General features: G+C 49.2%; 1 protein-coding gene and 1 pseudogene across 4 annotated transcripts in view; both read right to left on the reverse strand.

The window, feature by feature from the left end:
• The window catches only part of CTPS1 (CTP synthase 1), a 218,302-nt gene extending 209,234 nt beyond the window's left edge, over positions 1–9,068 (reverse strand). For all 4 annotated transcript variants that reach the window (XM_086956865.1, XM_086956864.1, XM_086956862.1 and 1 more), the window contains exon 1: positions 8,841–9,068. The gene's annotated coding sequence lies outside the window, so the exon portion shown is untranslated. The remainder of the gene's footprint in view (positions 1–8,840) is intronic.
• A 3,603-nt stretch (positions 9,069–12,671) lies between these two features.
• On the reverse strand, positions 12,672–14,459 carry LOC147731746 (uncharacterized; annotated as a pseudogene).
• Positions 14,460–24,528: the final 10,069 nt, after the last annotated feature.

Consider the following 24,528-nt stretch of genomic DNA (forward strand, 5'->3'; position numbering starts at 1 on the left):
CTCAGATCCAGCAAACTATCGCCTGATCGCGTTGATAGATGCGGACGCCAAATATTATGCATCGCTGATCCTAACAAATTTAGTAAATTGGTCTGATGAGAATAAAGAAAATCCCTATAAATCAGTCAGACTTCTGGCGTGGCACGGGCACAATTGCTAACGTAATAGCAATAGGCCTAATCGCCGAGAAAAGTCTACGACAGGGACTCCATCTATGCTTCGTGGATTTCAAGGTGGCCTTTGAACGTGTTAGCCAACACACACTATGGGCTAAACTGAAACTCCAGGGTCTACCAGACACAAATTTAAACCAAATCATGAATCTTTATACCAACACTTGGATGCAGGTTAAAATCGCCTAAGGCTTACAAGGAAGATCCCTACCAACGAAGGGTTAAAACATGGCTGTGTCTTGGCCCCGCACTTGTTTAATCTATTCATGGCCGATCTAACACCAAGGTTAGACAGGGTCAATTCACACCCACCACGGCTGGGCACGCTGCCACTAACACATTTGTCCTATGCAGATGATGTGGTCCTTCTAAGTCAGACGTGAATCGGACTGCAGAGATTAATTCACGAGCTAGCTGATTTCGCTAAAATAACCCTATCCATGCTGATGACGGAACCGCTCCGTCATCAGCCGCGGTGGCGCTGTGCTGATGACGGAGCGGTTCCGTCGTGGCCCGACCACCGCGCCTGCGCGGCGCTGATTTCGCGCCTGTGCGGCGCGTTCTATTGAGCGGGCGGGGCCACGACGGAACCGCTCAGTCATGAGCACAGCTCAACCGCGGCTGGTGGCGGAGCGGTTCCGTTACCAGCATGCGCCCGCCACGCGGCCCCCCGCCCCCTTAGCGCTGCGGCAGAATAGCCACCGCAGCCATGTGGATAAACCTGATGGAAATAAATATTAAAAAAACAAAGGTCATGATCATTACACATTGTCGCCCCAAACAGCCGAAATTCACAATCGACAATACTGAGTTGGAAGTAGTCGATGGCTACAAATACTTGGGGATACACTTGGACCGAAGGTTCTCATTCGCCACGCATAATGAAATAACAAAAAAAAAAGGGAACCACTCTACTGTTTGCATTCTGCAGGATATCAAAACAGCTAAAAGGCCCATCATTCACCCCACTCCTGGCAGTCATTCAAGCAAAACTACTTCCAACTATTGCCTATGGAAGCGTGATCCACTATCGAAACAGTGCACCAATTCTAGATAAAGTTCAAACGCGAGTGTACAAAAGAGTATTTTGTTTGCCATGTGATGCCTCACCAGCTCAGGTGCGTCTAGAGTTCAGATTACACCACCAAATACTCCATAAAAGGTACGAGACAAACAAATTCTGGTACAAAATATGGCTCAATCGTGGCCTAGAAATAAACTCGGCATTCTGGGAAGCCCTGCAAAATGCTCCAAAATCCCATTACCTAAATGCCTCTTTGAAAATAACCAAGAAGGCAGATTCTTGCAAAGAAAATTACCATTGACCTCATTCCAGCTGATCGTGAAAAAAGCGGCAAACTCGCACTCTCCAACTAATGATAAAGCAACCTTAAGCCGACGTGCGCACGCATGGATGGTTTTACAATCCTATAAAAGGCTTGAGCCAGCTGCATATCGAGGCCTCGCTTCCCTCCCCACCCCCTCAAAACAAAGTATTTGAAGCTGTCATGGGGAAATTGCCCTCCAATGCTGATCAACCTAAATGGAGGTCCCCTGGCCCAAAGGATTGTAACCTATGTGGAGCAGCCGTTCAGGACTTTAACACCTGATATGCATTTGCCCGGTGTTAGAGTGCCTTTGCCTGAATTTACTTAGGAGGCAGTTCAATGAAAGAGGCATTCGCACCTGCCGATCAGCAATATTAAAAACTCTGGACTCAGAGGACCCACAATTAATTTGTCAATAATTACATTTTTAACCTATTTTGAGAATTTATTGAAAGAATGATATAGGTCATAATAATAATTTAGCAATTCATGCTGGTTATTAAAAAGATACATATTATGTCAACTGAATTCAAATTTTAATGGGGTATTAATTGTTTAGATCTATCATAGTACGTGAAGGAAATACATTTTATGCTCTGGAATGTTGTAATGGTTTTAATTAACTATACAATCAAGAATTTTTTACCTTTTTCCTGCCATATCTCTTACTAGCTTACTAGGTCATTCCGTAAAAAGGGAATGGATTTCAGTCCCTTTGAACTTGTGCTTGAGCACCCAGTGTGGGGCCGGCTCATCTAATGGATGGGTGGGAAAGAGCTTCAGTCACCCCAGAAGGATGTAGTGAACTATCTGATTGGCCTCAGGAAGTTGATGGCACATGGATTAGGCAAACAAAAGCCTTCTGACTAGCCAATTGTTGTTAAAGGACAGGTGTGAGCAAAAGTATCACTGACTGGGTACCAGGAAAGTCAGGGGGATTTCTGCTTAAGCTCATTTGTCCTAAAGCTTTAAATGACAGTGGCACTACCACTAAGATTCAAGTGCTGATTAATGCAGACCATCCATCCACTCAAGGTTTTCACAGACCCCTGCCATCACCACATATACAACCTGGGAAGCTCACTGATCAGTGCTAACTTCACCATCATCATCAACTCCTCGATCCTCTGTGGATACTTTCCAGACAGCTGGAAACACGCAGGGGTCACACCCTCCTGAAGAAACCTTCGGCCAACCCAAAAGACCTCAGCAACTACAGGCCCATCTCACTTCTGCCCTTCCTGGTAAAAGTCCTGGAGAAAAATCAACAAGCAGCTCTCCGTCCATCTTGAGCAACACACCTCCTGAACTCCATTCAGTCAGGGTTCGGCAACAAACCCAGCACGAAAGCCACCCTCCTGGCAGCAACAAACGACGTCCAGCCCATCATGAACAGAGAAACCGCAACTTTCATCCTGCTTGGCCTCTCAGCGGCGTTCAACAACGTTTTCCATGACACCTTCATCGCCAGACTGCAGGACTCTGGAATCCAAGGGCCCGCCCGACCTGGTTTGCCTCCTTCCTCTACAACAGGACACAATGAGTCAGACGCTAGACTTTCACTTTCGAACACAATAATTTAGCCTGTGGAGTCCCCCAGGGCTCCTCCCTTAGCCCAACCCTGTTCAACGTGTACATGGCACCTCTCGCCCGCATTATAAGAACAGCCTCCAATGCCGACGGCACAACGCTTATCCTCTTCCTCACTGACACAAACAAAACCACCAGGACCAACTTCGCCGCCTGCATGCCCAACGTGATCAACTAGATGAGAGAAAACTGCCTCAAACTCAACAGACAAAACGGAGACCATGATCTTTGGAAGTAAGAGCTTCCCCTGGGACTCCGACTGGTGGCTACCCGACCAAGATCCCACGCCTTCCCCCACAGACCACGCGAGAAACCTCTGCATCATTCTGGACCACAAACTCACGATGAACAAAACAGGTCACTGCTGTGATCACATTTTGCTGATACATCCTCTGTGTGCTTGGCAAGATTTTCAAATTGCTCCCCACACACACAAGACCCAGGCCCTCATCAGCCGACTAGTCAACGGCAACGCACTCTCTACGTCAGCATCTCCAACCAACTCACACACACCAAACTCATCCTAGACGTCCCCAGAAGTCTTCACAGTACTTCCTACCTCGCCAAGCAACACTGGCTACCCATCCAGAAACTTTGCAAATTCAAGCTGCTCATCCACATCTACATCGCCTCTCATAACACAGGACTAGCGTACCTCAACGACCGACTCCAACTCTACTAACCCTCCAGACAGCTTTACGCCACTTCTGTTTTCCTTGCACAAATCCCCAGCATCCGCATAAGGAAAACAGGAGGGTACACTTTCTCCTTCATCAATGCCAAATACTGCACAAAATTCCTCAAAGCATCAGGAATGCCACTCCACTTCTCAACTACCACAAGAAATTGAAGACATGGCTGTTCAACTAGGAGCAACGCCGGACCCACACTCCTCCTCCCGCGTCTGGATACCCTCAAGGGGGTGGATCAGTTGCGCTATACACAACTAGGATTTATACTTGGCACAGTTTACAAAACCATAGTAGGAAGGACCTCGGGACAGAGGTAAATAAAAGCCCTTTCCCGCAACTGAGGCCCAGAGGCTCCTGACTGCCCCGTGGCATCCCTGAAAGGGTCTCATACAAGCAGCCAGGGAACTGTTGCACGTCGATCAGACTGTAGATCTGGCACTTTTGGGCACTCTTGTCAGAGCACACACTAGCATTGACTCTTTTGCAAATGAAATCAGCTCTGCCCCTCCTGCACCAAGTAAGTAATCCCAAAAGTACCAGGTTCAGTGAGATTGTTGGAGCTAAGTCCTTAGAGCATTGACAAGAAATAGGTTGCCATAATCCTGTTGCACATTAATATGTTCCTGCTGTGCAGTGCACGCTCGTGCACTATCACCCTCATGTACAGCACCTTCAAAGTGAAAAGCAAACTGTACAAGAATCCAGAAAAATAGACTTCATAAAGGGTTAGCTGCAGCCATAGCACTGAAAAATGTCAAGGTTGCGTGGCAGCTTCGGAGACGGCTAAAAGAGCACAAAATATTATTATGTACCTATTTGGTTGGCCTTTCCCCTAAATATAATGCAAATAGCATAAATGAACTAAGAGCAAGTTTAATCTGTTTTGGTGCGAAAGCTCAGTTTGTTAATGCTATTACTTTAGATGTCCGACACTGGAGGAGAACTGATTCGAACACTGTTTAGTGCACCAAAGAACAATGACATTGAGTGTTATGATGCCCCACCCTTTGACAGAAAGCACTGTGAAAATGCAAAGCAATAGTTTCAAAAAAATAACTACACACAGTATGAGACAGTCAGCTGTAGTTTAAAAACTTTAGGTAGAAAACAGTATAAGATGTGTTCCTCAGTATTTTTTTAGATTTGCTGATTAACTAATCGCACACACTTACATGTATTTATTTATAAAGTTTTATATAGCGCAAACTTGATCCCGAAGGATATCAGAGCGCTTTACAATTTGAGGCAAAGGTAACAAATCAGAACATTAGTCTAACATGGGGAATCTAACATACACCTGGATGAACGAAGTATGTGCTAGACGATGGAGCACAATGACTCAAGGGGAGCAAAACTCAACAATCAAGTACAGGAACAACAACCAAAACCAAAAACAATGATCATATACAAGAACACCAATTGACACCATATGTCCGATGTTGCCAGAACTAAATTCTGGACACTCAAAACTCACTCCTTTCAGGTAAACAGGCACCCTGGAGAAAAGACTTGTTTCTTCTTTTGTTGGCTGACCCTACTCAATTCAATTCATAAGCTTTTATTCGATTTGAAAATTCAAATCATACAAGCAACATTAAACCCTACTCTTGCTTCACCGTATGTATACAAGATCCCCCTTCTCTTTTAGCATGGGGCAACTCAAGATTGGCATTAACAATTCAGGATTTTTGTTTTTTTAACAAAACCTATGGGAACTGTTTGAGTAAAATTAGAAAAGCTTAGAAACTAATTTCCATTATATCCCACCCACTTCGACCTCTATGAATGACCTTAAGAAACGTTCTGTCTGAATATCAATATTTGCATTAATCTTCGCAGCTCCGGCTATTGATAGGAAATGCTATTAGGATAGAAAGCTTCAACATTCAACTGCGCTCATTTGCCTTTGGGCCGAACCATACATCAACCAGAAAAAATGAATTGCTCTTTACAATAAACTGTGAATATCGGCCTTCTACTCAAGGAGGCCAGGCGTAATCGTTTGCAAGAGTGAGTTAGTGTGCAAGGGGTTTAAGTCTCACAGCAAACTCGCAGAATACACACTCAAATCCACACCATTGCACACAACACAGCCTCGGAGGTAGTGGTGGTCCAAAAAAAAAAAAAAAAAGAAACTGTTGGTGGACCAAGTAGTCCATATGCAACCCACTATGGAGTCACAATAATGCTGTGCCCTTAAAATATTTCTGACTTACGATAGAACAGGTCTATTTTATAAACCAAGTTAACATAATCATGCATAAAATTGCTTTTCACATTTTTTGTGTGTTTTACTTTTAATAAGACACATATATATATTCACCACCTATTAATGTGTAACAGAGCTCAGACATGTTGCTGAAATATATAAACGAAGTTTATATATTTCAGCCAAAACGTGGAACATGGTATTATATTTTAAACCTTCATTTGCAGAGTATACAAAATGTGCTAGGTCTATTTATGCGAACAGTTACGTTTACATGTTTGTTTTCAAGAAGATATTCTTTATCCACTTTCTAATCCTAAAAATGTTATGCATTTGCAGGGAAAAATAAGATTGAAGAATTAATGGTGTGAAAGTATGTCGCTTCTCAAGCATGAGTTTTAAGAAACTCCACGCTGGGCCTCTCTCATGAATAAAGGGGGTGCAGCGGGGGGGGGGGGATTAAAAACACCCCGAGGCCAGCATAAACAAACACAGTGTTTCGAAACACTAAAAGCTGCAATGCTGAGTGAGGCACATGATAATACCTCTCAGCATTGGGTAGGGAGGACTGAGTCTCCTCTCTAAACAAGCGCATTGTCTCAGGCGAGACCTAAAAAGGTGGGAACCATACTATCGTCCAACCCCAGCTTGTGCCCTTCTGGGAGAAAAAGGAGCAAGGAGCTGTAAAAATTGCATCATGTGCTGAGCACTCTCACACAGTGATCTCTTACCACTAGTGCTCCAACAGCAAAAAAAAACTTTCAGACATCCAATACTTTCACAACATCAGAGAACTCTGGAACCTACTCAACACAACAACTCTCTCTGGCACCCAAAACTCTCATAACACGTGCACGCTCTGGCACCCAGCACTCCCTCATAGCACCCCCACTCTCTGGTACCCACCATTTTCAAACCACCAGCACTCTGGCACCCAACAAACTCAACACAACCCATGAACACCTGCACCCAGCATTTTAACAGCGTGTGCACCCCCTGCTCCTTTCTATAATGAATTCCCCCCGAGACTTGGCGGACCCGGCGGGCAAGTAAAAAGAAGCATGGGAAGCGTTGCCTGTTTTTTTTTTTTAACCATGTGGATCTGGGGATCCTCAGGAAGATTGTAAAACAAAAATGTTTTTGGCCCCAGGTGGGGTCCCTGGTCCCAAGTCCCAAGATGACCAACACCACAGCCCGGTTGAAGTGGTGGCAGACAATCGGATCGCATTTTGAAATCTGTTGTATTCGCGGAACCTCCACATCCCAAGTTATACATATTTTTTTTCTTTAAGAACTGCAAAACTACTGAATGGATTTACACCAAATTACAAAAAACGCAAATCAAAAATCTTTATTCGGATAAAAAATATCCATAGCGAGTTGCACAGATAAAATTTAAAAAAAACAATATAAAATTCATTAAGATGGCCTCATGACATGAGCATGTTAAATAAGCACATCCACAACATTAAGATACCAAGCTGAGTGGCAACTCAACCGGTCAAAAACATTATTAGAAGCATAAGATGGGAATAATTTATTGACATATTAGCACCGTTTAGGATATAGCACCCTTAACTATGCTTTTATATAAAATTTTAAGTGTCCAGGTATAGCAGCTGTTGTCTTCTTTGGGTGGCATAAGAAACACACAAACTCGATAGCAAGGTTACGGCTAAAGTTAAAAACATCTTTATAAGAAATAATTTTCCCTTTTAAAAACCATGGCCACAATATTGGTTTCCTCAGATCCCTATAAAAGCTACAAAAAAAGAATAAAAAATACAGTGTGGATTCTTTTTGAACCGAGACCCAACTTTCTGATGAATTTAGTGTAAATCCGTTCAGTGGTTTGAGCTGTAGTCATGTTCAAAATCCCTATGGTAAATTGCATGGGAAAACACGTTTTGGGACCTTCCCTTTTTCTAGGCACCCGCTTGATGAATAACCTCAAACATTCCAGACAGCAGTTGCACTGACTGACACAACTGCGCCAAAGTTTTGGGGAAAATAAAATGCACTTTCCTATTGAAACTAGGTCCTAACTGTAACTACCTACTGGCAATACATACACATATCTGTCATGCCTGTCAGCAATGTAGGAACTAAGAGGATTTTGTTCCCCAAATTAACTTCACCAAAACTGACACATGAAATCGGTGCAATATCAACTCAACTTCAGATCCAAAATAAATTGAAATAGTCCTGATCGGCTTTTACTTATTTTCTCATAAGAACAAACCTTCTTAAAACTACCAGCTGTAATAAAATCTACACCTTCTGACAAAAAAAAAATATATATATATACTATCCATAAACTTTACGTTTGCGTTTCACAAAAGAGAGCATAGGGTAGAATTGTGAGAACTGTCCCGGATGTCCGTTGTCAGAGTATGCTTATTAATTTTCTCATCGTTAAACCCATCTATAAGTTAATACTTGATTAATACTGTTAAATGTGATACAAATCAAATACTGTTAAATATGATACAAACCAATGCACATAAACCTTTGGTGACTTGGAGGGCTGGCAGCGGTCTTTTTGCCCTGAATTTGTACTCTGCCTAGAATTTGCTATCTTGCCAGGTGGTCATCCTATCCCGAGTCTGTACAAATATTGATATATTCTCTCAGGCATGGCGCACAAGGAGGGAAGAGGGGCTGCCACGAGAAATTTACTCATCAAGCAGAGCAATGCATCAGGTCCAGCATTCTAAAAGGTACCGCTCTCACGCGCTTCTGTTCTCGCGCGAGGGAGCCCCAAATACACTTTGCGCCTTACAATAAGTCGCCCTGACTTCCCGCCATTGTCATACGTTCGCTGGGCAAGCGAGAACTGCCATCTAACCTGGCAGCCGATGTCCGAACTTTGTAGTGGTCCCTTCTCGCGCGCCCAGTTAGGTCTCTGACAACCGGCGGCTCAGGAGCATTCAGAGGAAGCCGGGTGAAGGCGCTTGACTTCAGCGGGGCACACGTGGGAGCAGTGCCGGTATTGTGAGCGAAAAGTAACCCTAGGAGGCCCTGATCAGCTGGGGCGGCTGCGACACACCTACACTCCGACCCCAGCGAATCAACTGGCAGCACTAGGCGGATCTCGCGGGGCTGCACTTCCCAGTAAGCTCTGTGATTGGCTAGAAAGACATGACCCGCCATAAAACCACGCCCAGAAAGAAAACCTTCTTTACCTTGCGCCAGAGAAGGACCGCCCTGCTGCTGCTGCACTGGAAGTGAAGACCCAACCGCACATGTGCGTTCACGACCTGCACGCTGTCGTCCATGATAAAAGGAGCCTACGTAGAGCTTGACCTGGAAGTTCTAGAGACTGACACACACGCCAGAGAGCGCCATCTGCGAGTAAAAAATACAGAAAACTGAGTGATCATCAAAGCGAGTACCGACAGCGCTGTGGGCCTGGAGGTGGCTGCGACGGGTCGGAGAGTGAGCCATACATGCCAACATTTCAGAAGAGCAAAGAGGGAGATTTTTAAAAAAAATATCGGGAGAATAGGGCCTTGAATCGGGTTACTGGCATTTATGGGCTTTGGAAGTGTGAGCAAGCAGGATCGGACATTTAAAACACAAATGCACGTTTTTTGTTTTTTTACCTTTCAGAAGCACATGGAGCGCAATGTTAGGCAGAGAGAGGGTGATGCAAGTTTTGTGTTGTGCACTGGCCGGGCAGGTTGCTGGCAGTGCATGCTCCCCCCCCCCCCCTGTGTGACAGCCCCCCCCCCCCCCCCCGACAACCCCCCCTACTTCACAGGTCTTTAAAAGACCATTCCCTCGTTAATGACGCTTTGTTAGTTTTTCACCCTTCGAGAGCCCCTGCATCGCCACTCTTTGCTGGAAGAATTGGCACTTTACACAATACCAAGCCCTATCAGCTGAAGCCCCGAGGAATCGGGTTTTTGCTTGCAGGAATCGGGAGGCGGGAGACTAACCTTCCAATCGGTAGTCTCACGCCTGAATCGGGAAGGTTGGCATGTCTGCTGAGCTTCTCCTTTGGTGTAGGGATGTACGTTAGGACCGCTATTTACCTCGTAGTTCATAGTAGGTGACCGCCCTTGTTAGCAGAGCGTAGAAGTTTTAGGACGGTTGGTGGCCGGGACCACAGTTACCTGTGAAGTGTGCAGTATTACGGAGTTGGTCTATAGGCCCAGAGAAACGTGGGAGTGCACGTCTTATTTTTTTTAGGCAATTTTATATAGCGCGGACTTTACCCAAAGGTTTCAGAGCGCTCTACAATAGAATCAAGTGCGTTACACGAGGAGTTTCACGAACTTCCACATTACAGAAAAAGTAAATAAGAGATGGCTATCACAGCAAAAACAATGGGGATTAGGTTAGCACACGCATACAAAATATATTTACAACATTGTAATAACTTTGAGTCTTCAAGGTTAAATCAAAATATTGAGAGTATTATTCATATGTACGCCCCAACCACATGTTTCCTGCTGACATGATCGATTCAACAGAGTCCTGGTGATTTTTAACAGCCGGTATTGTAAATGTAATGTAATGGTGTTTTGTAAAGCGCATGTATCACCCCGCCATGGGGAATCTCAGTGCTGTAGACCCCGTCCTGGCTTTCCCTGTGAGATGGTCCCTGCTGGGTATCTCCAAGGTGAAACCAGGCATCCCCGGTGTATGTGGGGGGCCGTTGTGGAGATAAGGCAAGCTAATGCCCAGAGTTGCCAAGTGTGATCGCTGATTAGAGTAGGCATGAGGTGAGAATTATCGAGTCCGCTGACCCTGGTCCACGACCCTGCCGTGTCGGGAATTGAACCCTGGTCCCGGGCCGTCCTCTGCTTCTGGGTCTGCCGCCTCTAACCAGTGAGCCACACCACTCCGTGCTCTTCTGCAGTCTTGGGAGGTCTTGCTTATTGCACAACTCGGACGGCTGCACAACAGCCCGCTGAAGGCGAGGGAACCCTTCCTGCCTCGGCAGGCAGGAGCAGCAAATTTCTGAGCAGAGCTGCTGCTAGAAATTTACCCATCGCTCTGCCTTCAGGGGGACACCCAGAAAGGGTCTCAATACATTTCTTAAATGTCCCGTTAGTTCAATTAAAAAATACTTTATTTCGGTTTTACAAAAACCATAAAAGTACATATGCATTAAAACACATACATTGTAAACACATTTCATAAAGTGCCATAAGTTAAAAAGTACAGTATCATCTTTACATCTGGAACAAAGTGACAAGTGCATTCATCCCAGAAAACCATTACATATCCAAACAATTTCTTAACCTAACAGTCCGTTTTAAAAATTCAGTAATATGGAGAATACTGTAATAATGCAAAAGTTGTAAATACATTAATGCCGGTTTAATCTGGGTAAAATTAAGTTTTTTTAAAAGTTACCAGGTAGCGCTTGCGTGGATATTCATAAAATCTACATAAAAATATAAAATGCAACATATCCTGTGGAGACTTTCCTTCGCAGCCACAGGGTGCTGCCAATTTGTTAAAAACATCAGTTTTTGGTCTAATAAGCAGATGATGGAAAAGATTTAACTTGAACCTTGTTAACAGGAACTTTTCATGCGAGGTCAGTGAGCCCAACAATTACGGCTCTGCAGTTTCACAGGTTTTCAACATGACAAATTTTCTCATTCTTTGTTTCTGGAGTTCCGCATCTTCCCTCTGGGTCTTCCTAACCACGAGGAAGTCCCGTTTAATTACCTCCAGATCGCCCTTAACAATCTTACTCGGGTGTGCGAACTATTCCGAGCGTCCAAGCCTAGCAAAGCTGGATTTCACATATTTTAACCAAGGGGAACCCATTGCCTTCTCCTGGGTCATGTAATCATTCAAAATCAGATGTGTCAGTGGTATATCCTGATTTAACCACAGTTTTAGCCAACAGGTCAAAGGGCGTAAAGACAAAATGTCACTTAGATATTGCATCGCTAGCTCTTCATGTACCGGGAGATTAGGTGTGCCTGCAGGAACGCACAAGATACGCTTCAGGAAGAAGTTTGGAGCTGCTCACCGGCAATGTACCCCCAAATTTCACTACCATAAGTAGCAGTTGCTACCGCTTTTGCATTATAAAGTTTCAGCATGGCACTGGTAGGTTTTTTACCCAGTTTTGATGCAAAATTGAAAATGGAGACATTAACCCCTGACCATTTCCCCTTTCTTTTTTGTAAGATGAGGACCCCAATTAAGCTTGGAGTCAAAAAGGACCCCAAGATACGAAAATGTCTTAGTTATAGGAATCACTTCATCATCAAGTTTAAAGGAAAAGTTCCTGCTAGGTTGTTGGCCAACTTGCATGACAAATGATTTTGAGTTGTTGACCATAAGGTCTCTATCCGCATGAACAGTTTAAAAGCATTTAATAAAGCCTGAAGGCCCCTCTCGGTTCTGGAAATTAAAACCGCATCATCTGCATATAAAAGTACAGGAATCCCCCGCCTGCCAACTCTGGGGCAGTCAGCCTGTACATCCTGCAACGCACTATCAAGGTCATTAATATAAAAATTAAAAAGGAAGGGGGCCAGGATACACCCTTGGCGAACTCCCTTCCTGATGTCAAAATTATTTGTTGTCCTCAGATCTTGGGAGTATCTCACATTTGCTCTAGTATTGCTATGGAAATCGGCCAGGAAGTTGATAATTCCACTATCTACACCCTTCACCCTCATGGACTGCCAGAGCCTTCCCCTGTTTACACAGTCGAAGGCTGAGGACAAGTCATGAAGGCGAGGTGGATGGTGCCCCTTTGAACCACAGTGTACTTGCTAAGTATTAGAAAAAGGTTAAGACACTGCGTCACTGTGGATCGACCACTACAGAACCCATACTGACTGATGGACATGATATTATTTTCCGACGTCCAATCAGAAAGTCTCTGCAGTACGATTCTTCCTATGATTTTAACCATAGAGTCTATTAAGAAAATAAGCCTAAAACAATTTGGGCTACTTTTGTCCCCTTTCTTAAAGACCGGGACAATCGTAGAGACCCCCCATGATTGTGGACAACCATATTTTGCTGCAGCATTAAAAAAGGGCTCTAAAATAGGTGCCCAAAAACTTGGCTCAGATTTAAATAGATCAGGAGGAATCCCATCGGGACCAGGAGCTTTCCCAGCTGTTAGTCCCTCAATACCCTCGATAACCTCATCCCTAGAAAAACTAATCAGCTGACCATTAACACTCGGAGCGGAAATAGGCATTTCATCCACTGGGCTACAATATAATTGCTTAAAATGTTGTTCCCACTCTTCCTTCGATATGTAGCATTCCAGGCCATCACCCGTTACCTGTACCAGGAAAGATTTCTTCATTATCGCCCAGAATCTAGAGCTACACCGTAAAATCGAAGGGTCAAGAATCTCTCTCCATGCCTCCTCTCTTAGGAGTTCCTTGTGTTTGGTAATAGTGGATTTATAGTATTTACGACACAGTTGAACTGTCTCCTTTATTCTCGGTTTAGCTGCTACTGCCAACCTTAAATTCCTGGCTGCTTTAGAACAATCCCGATTAAACCACTTTGGTCCCACAGATTCAAATTTCTTTGCTGGGACCGACAATAGCTGTGTTACCTTGGCCGACAAACTTTGGAAGGCTTCAAGGACCTTCCTCGGTTGTGGGCCTTCTTGTGTACATGCCAGGATTTCATCAGCGCAGATGGTTTTAATATCTGTATACAACAAATCTGGGGTAACTTTAGACCATTTAAGACGACGTCTCCCATCAGTTGTGCTTACCCTGCCTGAGATGAGATTTGGGCCAGCATTAGCTATTCAGGGACCCCTCAAGTGAACAGTGAGTGGATTATGATCACTGAATTCACTTTCTTCAATGGCAAAGGAATCCACAAAGGACTGCATTGGGGATGTTATTAGTACATAATCAATAAAAGTTCCCCTACCATGCCCCTTAAAAGATGGAATCTCAAAGCACTTTGTAGGGTCCGTCAATGCCATGGTCGGTGTTAGATCTAGGTCATTAAGAAGATCGTTGAGAAGTTCCCCCTCTGTCGTATGTTCCAGATGCATACCCTCTAAGCGCGGACAACGCAAATCCGAGATACTTTTCGAAAGAAGATCCCCACAAGGATGAACATTAAAATCACCCAATATCATAAGGTTGTGAATACAATCCCTCATGGAATTTCTACTAAAAACATTCAGCGCGGATATCTCACTATTAACTGAGCATAGATTGACAGCATTATAAAAATTGACAAAACCAGACATACAGTTTTCTCCCATTAGAATTAGACAGATAATGCCAGAATTGTTTGTAATAGCTCTGCGAATTTTACACGATAACGCAACAGAGATGAACGTGACCAATCCCCCCTTTGCTCTTCCTCTGGTTGTTGCTGTTGCAGGAACATAAAATGCTTTGTAACCTTCCAAAAAATGGTTACATTCAACTGACCAAGTCTCCTGCAAACAGATAACCTGAAACTGCTTGATGTACGTAATCCAATTACAGTCCTCCATCTTGGCACCCAATCCTGCAATGTTCCAAGAAATTACATTATTTCCACTTAATCTTGCCCGTGTGCTTTCCTCATGTCCCATTTCATCCAGTGTCTCTGTTACTTGTCCATCAGATTCCTCACGTCAATCGCAAGCCTCCAGGCCTGAGAGTGAATCAAATCTGTTCTGCGTTACAACATTGAACCCATTCATACCATGACTATCAACATTGTACCGATATACTGCTTCAGGAACCGGAGGCTGGAAAGGGATAAATGGACCAGTTTCCCCGCGTTTAGGAGGAGCTTTAATTAGATGGGTATAAAAGTACCCAAGGGGACGTACACACACACACACACTGTTCACATTGTAAACTAAAGAGGCTGCTCTTAATAGAACTGTAGCCACGTGTTGGGGGTGTTTGAAATTAACTACAATACAGTCCCCACTAGATGTTTTTGTAGATGGACCAATCCAGTTAACCCTTCGAGTTGACAAAATTTGGTCAGAGTAAGCAATTGGAAAGCCACATTTATTGTTCAACCATGATACCGTTTTATTTTTTAATGAATCATGGGATTCCTCATGTGGCTGAGCTAAATGAGGATCAATGGACGGAACATTTGTTAAAACAACCACATAAGGTGCACAATCAGGAGGAAGGTTAATGTAGCGACTTTTCTTTACTTGTCTAATATCTGGGTTACCCTCAGGAACTACTATAGGCTGGGTATTCTGATTGAGAGTGTAGAACTAGATGGTGCGGATTCAGATACAGCCATTTTCTGACTATTCTGCTGTGAAGGCATTCTACAAGTGCCCTGCCCATCTCTATTATGACCCTTATCCACAGTCTTCGGTTTTACGGCTGAGGTAGAAGATAAGTGTGTTGTTATCAATGCACCTAATCTATTAACTTCTAGGGCCACACTATCCAATTTAGCTGTCAGGGGTTTCATTAACTCTTCAATCTTTGCTTCTAGTTTTTCTTCAAGGGTACTAATCAATAGAGCAAATTGCTCCAGATTAATATTTATGGCTGCTACATTATTCCCCACAAGCAAATCAGATTCTCTAGCATGGCTATTTGGCGCTGGTTGCACTATATCTGCTCTTTTCTTTCCATGCTTCCCCCCGCATTTAGTCATTTGCTTTTTACATGATCTCACTGGTCTAGGAGAAGGTGAGGGTAATGGCTGCTCAGTTGCCTCAGTAGATATGTTGGATACATTTTTCTCGAAATCAACATGAACCTGCGCTTCAACAGCCATGACAGACCTATTGCCTACTTCAAGTATATAATCTATGGCTAAGTCTACAGCTAGGGGCGGCATACCATCATCATCTGGCACCCGGTTACTCCCACGACCTAAAGAGGTCCTACGTTCACTGTTAATTTGAGTTACCTTTTTTACCAGATAATTATCCATACTGCCTAATCCAGGTGCAGACCTATCTTTATTTACTTTGGACATTGTCCCAATATAGAACAAGACAACAAGCTTCAAATGCACTTTAACCGTTATCAGGTGAAATACAATGTAATTCTCACTTGGGTAAACAAGTCCTTGAATGCAGGCCCAAAGTCCGGGGCCCAGCCCGGCCTCCTCTGGCCTATGAGGGCCTAGGAGGGCCCGCCCTTTGCCCGGGCTTAGCCCGTTGTCGCCCATGCACTCGCCCCGCAACGTGGGAGGGGCTGCTTAGTTTTATGCGCCTCCGTGCGCGGAAGTTCCCGGAAGCTGGAAGCTGTCAGCGTCCCAAGCCCAGCAAGGGTTGCTTGGAATTGTAGTCCGCTGCCCGCCCCACTCGGTGACCGCGTTGGCTGTTGCGGTGGCGGGGGAGAGCTGCGAGGTCCAAAGAGCTCCCTCAGGTTGGTCACAAAGCCGCTGCACTTTGCCCCTCTAGTGATGTTAGCCCCAAAATAATATACGAGAGCCGAAACCGGTACCCCGTCGGCTGCCTCGCACCGCCAGGAGCTATAATTTAAGATGCATAATTGTTATTTCAGCGTAGAAAAGGACAGGGCATTAAGCCCCTTTCGCCATTGTGTCTCCTTGGACGAGGACACGCTGTAACTTTCTTTCCTATCTAGCCCAGGACCAGCCTCGAGGCCACAGCGCTAGCTGCAGCACAGCCAGGAAAGAGAAACCCAGCGCACCAGCATCAGAGAGACAGCCTGCCGTCCCTTCAAAAACCCAGCCTCCCTCTGCTCACCTCCCTGCACTGGCGTCCAAAAAGCTGCAGTAGCCCAGATGCACGGAGAACAAGCATTGGAAATGCAATAGGTCTCGCATTAGAAAAGTTGGAGTTATTGGTATTGTAAATGACATATGTTATTTATTTGTTGGTTTTTAAAATTGCTAAATTGATGGCTTTGTCATTTACAATGCCAATAGTTATAACTTTTGCGAATGTGACACCTATAGCATTTGGAATGCAACATATTTTGTATTTACGTGACTTAGATGGCAGCTCTTGTCGTTAGGCCACATCTCTAGAGAGCAGGAGAGTGCAGCAGGGGAGAGAAGCACAGCAATGCAATAGGTCTTGCATTAGGAAAGTTTGAGCTATTGGTATTGTAAAGGACACATTTTTTATTTATGTGCTTGTTTTGAAAATAGCGAATTAATAGCTTTGTTATTTACAATGCCAATAGTTTTATCTTTTGCAAATGTGACACCTATTGTAACACAATATGTGTTGTGAGGGTGAGTGAGGGTGAGGGTGAGGGGTTGAGGGTGAGTGAGGGTGAGGTGTTGAGGGTGAGTGAGGGTGAGGTGTTGAGGGTGAGAGGGTGAGGGTGAGTGAGGGTGAGTGAGGGTGAGTGAGTGAGTGAGGGTGAGTGAGGGTGAGTGAGGGTGAGTGAGGGTGAGGGGTTGAGGGTGAGTGAGGGTGAGGGGTTGAGGGTGAGTGAGGGTGAGGGATTGAGGGTGAGGGGTTGAGGGTGAGGGGTTGAGGGTGAGTGAGGGTGAGGGTGAGTGAGGGTGAGGGTGAGTGAGGGTGAGGTGTTGAGGGTGAGTGAGGGTGAGGGGTTGAGGGTGAGTGAGGATGAGGGGTTGAGGGTGAGTGAGGGTGAGGGTGAGGGTGAGTGAGGGTGAGTGAGGGTGAGTGAGGGTGAGGGTGAATGTGAGTGAGGGTGAGTGAGGGTGAGGGTGAGTGAGGGTGAGGGTGAATGTGAGTGAGGGTGAGTGAGGGTGAGGATGAGGGGTTGAGGGTGAGTGAGGGTGAGGGGTTGAGGGTGAGTGAGGGTGAGGGGTTGAGGGTGAGTGAGGGTGAGTGAGGGTGAGTGAGGATGAGGGGTTGAGGGTGGGTGAGGGTGAGTGAGGTTGAGGGTGAGTGAGGTTGAGGGTGAGTGAGGGTGAGTGAGGGTGAGGGTGAGTGAGGGTGAGTGTGAGTGAGGGTGAGGATGAGGGGTTGAGGGTGAGTGAGGGTGAGGGGTTGAGGGTGAGTGAGGGTGAGGGTGAGGGTGAGTTAGGGTGAGGGGTTGAGGGTGGGTGAGGGTGAGTGAGGGTGAGGTGTTGAGGGTGAGTGAGGGTGAGTTAGAGTGAGGGTGAGTGAGGGGTTGAGGGTGAGGTGTTGAGGGTGAGTGAGGGTGAGGCATTGAGGGTGAGTGAGGGTGAGGTGTTGAGGGTGAGTGAGGGTGAGTGAGGGGGTTGAGGGTGAGTGAGGTGAGGGGTTGAGGGTGAGGGTGACTGAGGGTGAGGGATTGAGGGTGAGGGGTTGAGGTTGAGTGAGGGTGAGGGTGAGTGAGGGTGAGGGTGAGTGAGGGTGAGTGAGGGTGAGGGGTTGAGGGTGAGTGAGGGTGAGGGGTTGAGGGTGAGGGGTTGAGGGTGAATGAGGGTGAGGGTGAGTGAGGATGAGGGTTTGAGGGTGGGTGAGGGTGAGTGAGGTTGAGGGTGAGTGAGGTTGAGGGTGAGTGAGGGTGAGTGAGGGCGTGTGAGGGCGAGTGAGGGTGAGTGAGGGTGAGTGATGGTGTGGGTGAGGGGTTGAGGGTGAGGGGTTGAGGGTGAGTGAGGGTGAGGGTGAGTGAGGGTGAGGTATTGAGGGTGAGGGGTTGAGGTTGGGTGAGGGTGAGGGTGAGGTATTGAGGGTGAGGGGTTGAGGTTGAGTGAGGGTGAGGGGTTGAGGGTGAGGAGTGTGAGGGGTTGAGGGTGAGTGAGGGTGAGTGAGGATGAGGGGTTGAGGGTGGGTGAGTGAGGTTGAGGGGGAGTGAGGGTGAGTGAGGGTGAGTGAGGGTGAGGGGTTGAGGGTGAGTGAGGGTGAGTGAGGGTGAGGGGTTGAAGGTGAGTGAGGGTGAGGGGTTGAGGGTGAGTGAGGGTGAGGGTGGGTGAGGGGTTGAGGGTGGGTGAGTGAGGGTGAGGGGTTGAGGGTGAGTGAGGATGAGTGAGAGTGAGGGTGAGTGAGGGGTTGAGGGTGAGTGAGGGTGAGGGTGAGGGGTTGAGGGTGAGTGAGGGAGAGGGGTTGAGTGTGAGTGAGGGTGAGGGGTTGAGGGTGAGTGAGGGTGAGGGGTTGAGGGTGAGTGAGGGTGAGGGTGAGTTAGGGTGAGGGGTTGAGGGTGGGTGAGGGGTTGAGGGTGAGTGAGGATGAGTGAGAGTGAGGGTGAGTGAGGGGTTGAGGGTGAGTGAGGGTGAGGGGTTGAGGGTGAGTGAGGGTGAGGGGTTGAGGGTGAGTGAGGGTGAGGGTGAGTGAGGATGAGGGGTTGAGGGTGGGTGAGTGAGGTTGAGGGGGAGTGAGGGTGAGTGAGGGTGAGTGAGGGTGAGTGAGGGTGAGGGGTTGAGGGTGAGTGAGGGTGAGGGTTGAGGGTGAGGGGTTGAGGGTGGGTGAGTGAGGTTGAGGGTGAGTGAGGGGGAGTGAGGGTGAGTGAGGGTGAGTGAGGGTGAGGGGTTGAGGGTGAGTGAGGGTGAGGGGTTGAGGGTGAGTGAGGGTGAGGGGTTGAGGGTGAGTGAGGGTGAGGGTGAGTTAGGGTGAGGGGTTGAGGGTGGGTGAGTGAGGGTGAGGGGTTGAGGGTGAGTGAGGATGAGTGAGAGTGAGGGTGAGTGAGGGGTTGAGGGTGAGTGAGGGTGAGGGGTTGAGGGTGAGTGAGGGTGAGGGGTTGAGTGTGAGTGAGGGTGAGTGAGGGTGAGTGAGGGTGAGGGTGAGGGTGAGTGAGGGTGAGTGCGGGTGAGTGAGGGTGAGGGGTTGAGGGTGGGTGAGGGTGAGTGAGGGTGAGGTGTTGAGGGTGAGTGAGGGGTTGAGGGTGAGTGAGGGTGAGGGGTTGAGGGTGAGTGAGGGTGAGGGGTTGAGTGTGAGTGAGGGTGAGGTGTTGAGGGTGAGTGAGGGTGAGTGAGGGTGAGGGGTTGAGGGTGAGTGAGGGTGAGGGTGAGTTAGGGTGAGGGGTTGAGGGTGGGTGAGGGTGAGTGAGGGTGAGGGGTTGAGGGTGAGTGAGGATGAGTGAGAGTGAGGGTGAGTGAGGGGTTGAGGGTGAGTGAGGGTGAGGGGTTGAGTGTGAGTGAGGGTGAGGGGTTGAGTGTGAGTGAGGGTGAGTGAGGGTGAGGGTGAGTGGTTGAGGGTGAGTGAGGGTGAGTGAGGGTGAGTGCGGGTGAGTGAGGGTGAGGGTGAGTGAGGGTGAGGGTGAGGTGTTGAGGGTGAGTGAGGGTGAGGGGTTGAGGGTGAGTGGTTGAGGGTGAGTGAGGGTGAGTGAGGGTATGTATGTATGTATGTATGTTGAGTTTGAGGGTGAGTGAGGGTGAGGTGTTGAGGGTGAGTGAGGGTGAGGGTGAGGTGTTGAGGGTGAGTGAGGGTGGGTGAGTGAGGGTGAGGGGTCGAGGGTGAGTGAGGGTGAGTGAGGGTGGGTGAGTGAGGGTGAGTGAGGGTGAGGGGTTGAGGGTGAGTGAGGGTGAGTGAGGGTGGGTGAGGGTGAGGGGTTGAGGGTGAGTGAGGGTGAGGTATTGAGGGTGAGTGAGGGTGGGTGAGGGTGAGGTGTTGAGGGTGAGTGAGGGTGAGGGGTTGAGGGTGAGTGAGGGTGAGGTGTTGAGGGTGAGTGAGGGTGAGTGAGGGTGAGGGGTTGAGGGTGAGTGAGGGTGAGAGGTTGAGGGTGAGTGAGGGTATGTATTTATGTATGTTGAGTTTGAGGGTGAGTGAGGGTGAGGGTGAGGTGTTGAGGGTGAGTGAGGGTGGGTGAGTGAGGGTGAGTGAGGGTGAGGGGTCGAGGGTGAGTGATGGTGAGTGAGGGTGGGTGAGTGAGGGTGAGTGAGGGGTCGAGAGTGAGGGTGAGTGAGGGGTTGAGGGTGAGTGAGGGTGAGTGAGGGTGGGTGAGGGGTTGAGGGTGAGTGAGGGTGAGGTGTTGAGGGTGAGTGAGGGGTGAGTGAGGGTGAGGGTGAGGTTGAGGGTGGGTGAGGGTGAGTTAGGGTGAGGGTGAGGGGTTGAGGGTGAGGGGCTGAGGGTGAGTGAGGGTGAGGGGTTGAGGGTGAGTGAGGGTGAGTGAGGGTGAGGGGTTGAGGGTGAGTGAGGGTGAGAGGTTGAGGGTGAGTGGGGGTGAGGGGTTGAGGGTGATAGAGGATGAGTGAGAGTGAGGGTGAGTGAGGGGTTGAGGGTGAGGGGTTGAGGGTGAGTGAGGGTGAGGGGTTGAAGGTGAGGTGAGGGGTGAGGTGTTGAGGGTGAGGGTGGGTGAGCGTGAGGGTGAGTGAGGTGTTGAGGGTGAGGAGTTGAGGGTGAGTGAGGGTGAGGGTTGAGGGTGAGTGAGGGTGAGTGATGGTGTGGGTGAGGGGTTGAGGGTGAGGGGTTGAGGGTGAGTGAGGGTGAGGGTGAGTGAGGGTGAGGTATTGAGGGTGAGGGGTTGAGGTTGGGTGAGGGTGAGGGTGAGTGAGGGTGAGGTATTGAGGGTGAGGGGTTGAGGTTGAGTGAGGGTGAGGGGTTGAGGGTGAGTGAGTGTGAGGGGTTGAGGGTGAGTGAGGGTGAGTGAGGATGAGGGGTTGAGGGTGGGTGAGTGAGGTTGAGGGGGAGTGAGGGTGAGTGAGGGTGAGTGAGGGTGAGTGAGGGTGAGTGAGGGTGAGGGGTTGAGGGTGAGTGAGGGTGAGTGAGGGTGAGGGGTTGAAGGTGAGTGAGGGTGAGGGGTTGAGGGTGAGTGAGGGTGAGGGTGGGTGAGGGGTTGAGGGTGGGTGAGTGAGGGTGAGGGGTTGAGGGTGAGTGAGGATGAGTGAGAGTGAGGGTGAGTGAGGGGTTGAGGGTGAGTGAGGGTGAGGGTGAGGGGTTGAGGGTGAGTGAGGGTGAGGGGTTGAGTGTGAGTGAGGGTGAGGGGTTGAGGGTGAGTGAGGGTGAGGGGTTGAGGGTGAGTGAGGGTGAGGGTGAGTTAGGGTGAGGGGTTGAGGGTGGGTGAGGGGTTGAGGGTGAGTGAGGATGAGTGAGAGTGAGGGTGAGTGAGGGGTTGAGGGTGAGTGAGGGTGAGGGTGAGGGGTTGAGGGTGAGTGAGGGTGAGGGGTTGAGGGTGAGTGAGGGTGAGGGTGAATGAGGATGAGGGGTTGAGGGTGGGTGAGTGAGGTTGAGGGGGAGTGAGGGTGAGTGAGGGTGAGTGAGGGTGAGTGAGGGTGAGTGAGGGTGAGGGGTTGAGGGTGAGTGAGGGTGAGGGGTTGAGGGTGAGTGAGGGTGAGGGGTTGAGGGTGGGTGAGTGAGGTTGAGGGTGAGTGAGGGGGAGTGAGGGTGAGTGAGGGTGAGTGAGGGTGAGGGGTTGAGGGTGAGTGAGGGTGAGGGGTTGAGGGTGAGTGAGGGTGAGGGGTTGAGGGTGAGTGAGGGTGAGGGTGAGTTAGGGTGAGGGGTTGAGGGTGGGTGAGTGAGGGTGAGGGGTTGAGGGTGAGTGAGGATGAGTGAGAGTGAGGGTGAGTGAGGGGTTGAGGGTGAGTGAGGGTGAGGGGTTGAGGGTGAGTGAGGGTGAGGGGTTGAGTGTGAGTGAGGGTGAGTGAGGGTGAGTGGTTGAGGGTGAGTGAGGGTGAGTGAGGGTGAGGGTGAGGGTGAGTGAGGGTGAGTGCGGGTGAGTGAGGGTGAGGGGTTGAGGGTGGGTGAGGGTGAGTGAGGGTGAGGTGTTGAGGGTGAGTGAGGGGTTGAGGGTGAGTGAGGGTGAGGGGTTGAGGGTGAGTGAGGGTGAGGGGTTGAGTGTGAGTGAGGGTGAGGTGTTGAGGGTGAGTGAGGGTGAGTGAGGGTGAGGGGTTGAGGGTGAGTGAGGGTGAGGGTGAGTTAGGGTGAGGGGTTGAGGGTGGGTGAGGGTGAGTGAGGGTGAGGGGTTGAGGGTGAGTGAGTGAGAGTGAGGGTGAGTGAGGGGTTGAGGGTGAGTGAGGGTGAGGGGTTGAGTGTGAGTGAGGGTGAGGGGTTGAGTGTGAGTGAGGGTGAGTGAGGGTGAGGGTGAGTGGTTGAGGGTGAGTGAGGGTGAGTGCGGGTGAGTGAGGGTGAGGGTGAGTGAGGGTGAGGGTGAGGTGTTGAGGGTGAGTGAGGGTGAGGGGTTGAGGGTGAGTGGTTGAGGGTGAGTGAGGGTGAGTGAGGGTATGTATGTATGTATGTATGTTGAGTTTGAGGGTGAGTGAGGGTGAGGTGTTGAGGGTGAGTGAGGGTGAGGGTGAGGTGTTGAGGGTGAGTGAGGGTGGGTGAGTGAGGGTGAGGGGTCGAGGGTGAGTGAGGGTGGGTGAGTGAGGGTGAGTGAGGGTGAGTGAGGGTGAGGGGTTGAGGGTGAGTGAGGGTGGGTGAGGGTGAGGGGTTGAGGGTGAGTGAGGGTGAGGTATTGAGGGTGAGTGAGGGTGGGTGAGGGTGGGTGAGGGTGAGGTGTTGAGGGTGAGTGAGGGTGAGGGGTTGAGGGTGAGTGAGGGTGAGGTGTTGAGGGTGAGTGAGGGTGAGTGAGGGTGAGGGGTTGAGGGTGAGTGAGGGTGAGTGGTTGAGGGTGAGTGAGGGTATGTATGTATGTATGTTGAGTTTGAGGGTGAGTGAGGGTGAGGGTGAGGTGTTGAGGGTGAGTGAGGGTGAGGTGTTGAGGGTGAGTGAGGGTGGGTGAGTGAGGGTGAGTGAGGGTGAGGGGTCGAGGGTGAGTGAGGGTGAGTGAGGGTGGGTGAGTGAGGGTGAGTGAGGGGTCGAGAGTGAGGGTGAGTGAGGGTGAGTGAGGGTGAGGGGTTGAGGGTGAGTGAGGGTGGGTGAGGGGTTGAGGGTGAGTGAGGGTGAGGTGTTGAGGGTGAGTGAGGGTGAGTGAGGGTGAGGGTGAGGTGTTGAGGGTGGGTGAGGGTGAGTTAGGGTCAGGGTGAGGGGTTGAGGGTGAGGGGCTGAGGGTGAGTGAGGGTGAGGGGTTGAGGGTGAGTGAGGGTGAGGGGTTGAGGGTGAGTGAGGGTGAGAGGTTGAGGGTGAGTGAGGGTGAGGGGTTGAGGGTGATAGAGGATGAGTGAGAGTGAGGGTGAGTGAGAGGGTGAGGGGTTGAGGGTGAGTGAGGGTGAGGGGTTGAAGGTGAGTGAGGGTGAGGTGTTGAGGGTGAGGGTGGGTGAGCGTGAGGGTGAGTGAGGTGTTGAGGGTGAGGAGTTGAGGGTGAGTGAGGGTGAGGGGTTGAGGGTGAGTGAGGGTGAGGGGTTGAGGGTGAGTGAGGGTGAGGGGTTGAGGGTGAGTGAGGGTGAGGTGTTGAGGGTGAGGGTGGGTGAGCGTGAGGGAGGGGTTGAGGGTGAGGGGTTGAGGGTGAGGTGTTGAGGGTGAGTGAGGGTGTGGGTGAGGGGTTGAGGGTGAGGGGTTGAGGGTGAGTGAGGGTGGGTGAGTGAGGGTGAGGTGTTGAGGGTGAGTGAGGGTGAGTGAGGGTGAGTGTGAGTGAGGGTGGGTGAGTGAGGGTGAGGGGTTGAGGGTGAGTGAGGGTGAGGGTGAGTGAGGGTGAGGGGTTGAGGGTGAGGGGCTGAGGGTGAGTGAGGGTGAGGGGTTGAGGGTGAGTGAGGGTGAGGGGTTGAGGGTGAGTGAGGGTGAGGGGTTGAGGGTGAGGGGTTGAGGGTGAGCGAGGGTGAGGTGTTGAGGGTGAGGGTGGGTGAGCGTGAGGGTGAGCGTGGGGGTGAGTGAGGTGTTGAGGGTGAGGAGTTGAGGGTGAGTGAGGGTGAGGGGTTGAGGGTGA

Source organism: Lissotriton vulgaris, chromosome 2_1 (genome assembly GCF_964263255.1).
Source record: "Lissotriton vulgaris chromosome 2_1, aLisVul1.2, whole genome shotgun sequence".
Taxonomy (NCBI): Eukaryota; Metazoa; Chordata; class Amphibia; order Caudata; family Salamandridae; genus Lissotriton; species Lissotriton vulgaris.